Genomic DNA, 3,591 nt, shown 5'->3' on the forward strand with positions numbered 1-3,591 from the left:
CCTGCTGGCCACACTAGTTCTGATACAGGCCAGGATGCCGTTGGCCTTCTTAGCCGCCTGGGCACACTGCCGGCTCATGTTCAGCCGGCTGTCGACCATATGACGTCATGCTCAGCACATAAAGCTGGGGGAAGGAGAAGGAAGGGGAGGACGTTTGGAGTGATGGCGTTTGTCTTCCCAAGTCACCGTTACGTGTGATGGAGCCCTGATTTCCTGGGGATGGCTCTAAACACCTGCCTGCCCATGGGAAGGAGTGAATGAATTCCTTGTTTTGCTTTGCTTGCGTGCACGGCTTTTGCTTTACCTGTTAAACTGTCTTTATCTCAACCCATGAGTTTTCTCACTTTTACTCTTCTGATTGTCTCCCCCATCCTACTGGGGGGAGCGAGCGGCTGTGTGGGGCTTAGTTGCCGGCTGGGGATAAACCACGACACACACTCAGGCATTGCTGGTGGCAAGGAGACCCAAGGTGCTCCAAATTCACTGCAGCTGATGGAGAGTGCCGGTGCATTGCATGGCATCCCCATTGAACAGAGCATACCACTGCAGGCTGCAGGGCACCGCTTCAGCCAGCTTCTTGGAAGAACAAGGAAATGGGGTAGGATGTGCCAAAATCCAGCATTTTGGGTATTCAGTAACAGCTCTCCACTCAGGTGAGCAATGTAACCACAGATGAATCTCCAACAGCATTCTCATGGACTCCAAGTAATCAATGACCAAGCCCTCACCCAGAAAGGAGAAAGTTCAAGGCATGCTTTGACATTTTCAGGGCAGCACTGGGGTCCCAGGAGCTCATGGAGGCTCCGTGAGAGCACTGGCAGCAGGTGGGACCCCACACAGGACAAGGTCCACCCAGCAGCACCCCACCCAGCACCAGAGGGACGGGTTGACCTGGTGGCTGGGAGCACTGGGGACACTGTGGGGCATGGAGTGACATCTCTTCATGCTGTTCTTCAGTAACCCAGTGCTTAAACCATGAGATGGGGGAACATGGAGAATAAGCCATCCGTTACCCCACGTTAACATGGAGCACAGCCCTGACAATTCAGTTTCTTTAAGGAACTTGGTTGAGCAACCACATCAAAACCTTCTGGGAATTTCAAATATGCTCTTGTCTGGAGAGGTCCTGGAGCGTTGCTGGCTCTTGCACAAGGCGTTCTGCCCAGTCCCACGCTCCTGTCGTGGAGACCATGGGCGACACAATGGGGGACAGCGCTGCAGAGGTGCAGCCATGGGGACCGGATCTGGCTCGTCCATCCCTGCATGTGCCGCCACGGCTCCTCTGCAGGGAGCAGAGCTTGGGACCCCCTGGTTCAAACCATCTGGAAACAGCCAGATGTCTCCAAACCTGCCAGGGCTGGCGTGAGACCCTTCTCTTGCTGGGGATAAGGGAAATGGGGATGGGCAGAGGGAGGCCAGTACATGAAAAGGGTCTTTTTTGCTCATTTTCTCATGTCTCTCCTGGTGTGGGGATGGACTCACCCAGCTTCTCTCTCTGCTGAGTGGTGTGTTTTGTTTGAGCACTGGATGGACAGAGTTTCTCTGGCAGGGACTGCAGTAACACATGTGCTATCAGGAGGCAATCTCTGCTAACAACTCGAGTGCCACAGGCGTTTTGGGTGGGAAGCCCCAGACTGGTGTAGGGACATTCCCTGGGCTGGAATCTGTTGAAAAAAAAAAATAATAATCTTCAGGCAGAAATTACGCACAAGAATTGGGGGAACAATGAATTTTTCACTGGTTTGAGGAGCTACAATGGAGTAATTACAGAAAGCAGCGATATTCCTGCTTCCTTAGGCCTCCCTTCAAGAGCACAGGGATCTTTAGCGGGCTGCAGCATCTCTGAAAACAAACTGGTTTCTGTCTCCGAAAACAAAGGCAACTTCCCAGTGACTTACAGCACATGATGGAAACTGTTTCCCACCATTAATTGTCATGGGTTCCGAGATACCCACTGTGAGGCAGATCCAACCTGCCTCAGTTTCTCTGTTTTCTGTGTGTACACGTTTGTCTCAGGCAGCCAGGCAGCCCCAGCAGTGAATTCAGCATCCTCGTCTCTTGTGGGAGCGTGAGCAACCTCCTCTGCACGTGGGCTCTCCCCAAGAACTGCTGGAATAAAGGCCCTGCCTCTCCACCCTGGTGTAAGGGAATTGCAAATGCCCCCGTGTGTCAGCCCTCGCTTTCGGACTGGCTCAGACCCAGCCTGGATGTAACCAAGCCTTGCTGGCACTGCACAGCCGGCAACGGAAGCCACCACCGGACTGCCCTGCGCGCTCAGCTTCGATGTGGAAGGGCAAAGGAGAGTGAAAGCATGGCCAGCACAAGTACCTCAAGCGCAGGAGCAGCTTAGCATCCCCTTGCAACCCAGCAGAGCTTAGCTGGGTGAAAATGAGGGGGTTTTGAGGCTGCAGGGCCCAACCTGATCTCTAAAGCCTGGTGTCACAGCAGGTTGTATAAACATCTTATAGAAACATCCCTTGAGAAAGTCATGCCTTTGGATTGTGTCTCAGTCTGCACGTGGAAAATTGCTCGTCAGCTCTTGTGACATTGCTCTGGGCTCCCTGCTCTGCAGAGGTCTTGTCATGGGAAAGCAAAGCACTGGGTCAAAATACAAAAGCACATGCAGCCCATTACCCGGGGAAACTGAGGCCCAAGGGCAAAGTGCCAGGTCAAAGCCCAGCCTCCAAATCCACAAAACCAGTGGCTGTCCCATGACTGAAAAGAAAACAGCAGGTGCACGAGGTCCCCTTCATGCCCGTGAGGTCCCCTTGCACCACAGGGCACCTCCCACGGGGCTGGGCCTCCAGGTCACCCTCATCTCACCCGTTAGTGTCCGCTGAGTCTCGGGAGCTGGGGTCCCTGCTGGGATCTCACCCTCGCCACCACTGGTGTCACGCTGCCGCATCATCCTTCGGCAGCGTCCAGCACTTCCGCACGGCGGCTTTCACCAGCCCTGAGGAAAGGGCACCCGTGACAGAGGAGTTGTTCCTGCTGCACCACCCAAGCTGCCTTGGCCCCTGGCCAGGCGCTTTTTTTCCTGCTGTGGCCGTATCTCAGGCAGGTGATAACAGGGGGGCCGTGGCGTGGGCTGCAGCAGGGGTGGGCTGCAGCAGGGCTGGAGGGCAGGGGAGGAGTCCCACGGGCTGGACCAGCCCTGCTGTGGGTGCCAGGGAGCTCTGTGGGACCCCCGAGTGCACGGGGGACCTGGGGTCCAGGGGAAGAGACACGTAAGGGTGCAGGATTGGGGGTCTGCCCAGCTGGCATGGTTGGAGGGGGCAGGTGCCAGCTGCTGCAGAGGCTCTGTCCCAGGGTGCAGGATACGTGCCAGCCAGTGCAGGCTGCCAGACACGTGCTGCCCAGTGCAGGCTGCCAGGTGCAGGGGTCACTGGGTGCGAAAGGGCACAGGGGATGATGGGGGTGTGGGAGGTGCTGGGTGCAGAAGGTGCAGGACTCAGGAAGGTGCAAGGGCTGCTGGGTGCAGTGGTGGTGCTGGGTGCAGGGTGCAGAGGTGCTGGAGGCACAAGGGTGCTGGATGCGGGGGTACTGGGGGTGCAGGGTGCAGTGGGTGCTGGGTGCAGGGGTGCTGGGAGC

This window comes from Pygoscelis adeliae, unplaced genomic scaffold (assembly GCF_000699105.1).
Source record: "Pygoscelis adeliae isolate BGI_AS28 unplaced genomic scaffold, ASM69910v1 Scaffold343, whole genome shotgun sequence".
Lineage (NCBI taxonomy): Eukaryota > Metazoa > Chordata > Aves > Sphenisciformes > Spheniscidae > Pygoscelis > Pygoscelis adeliae.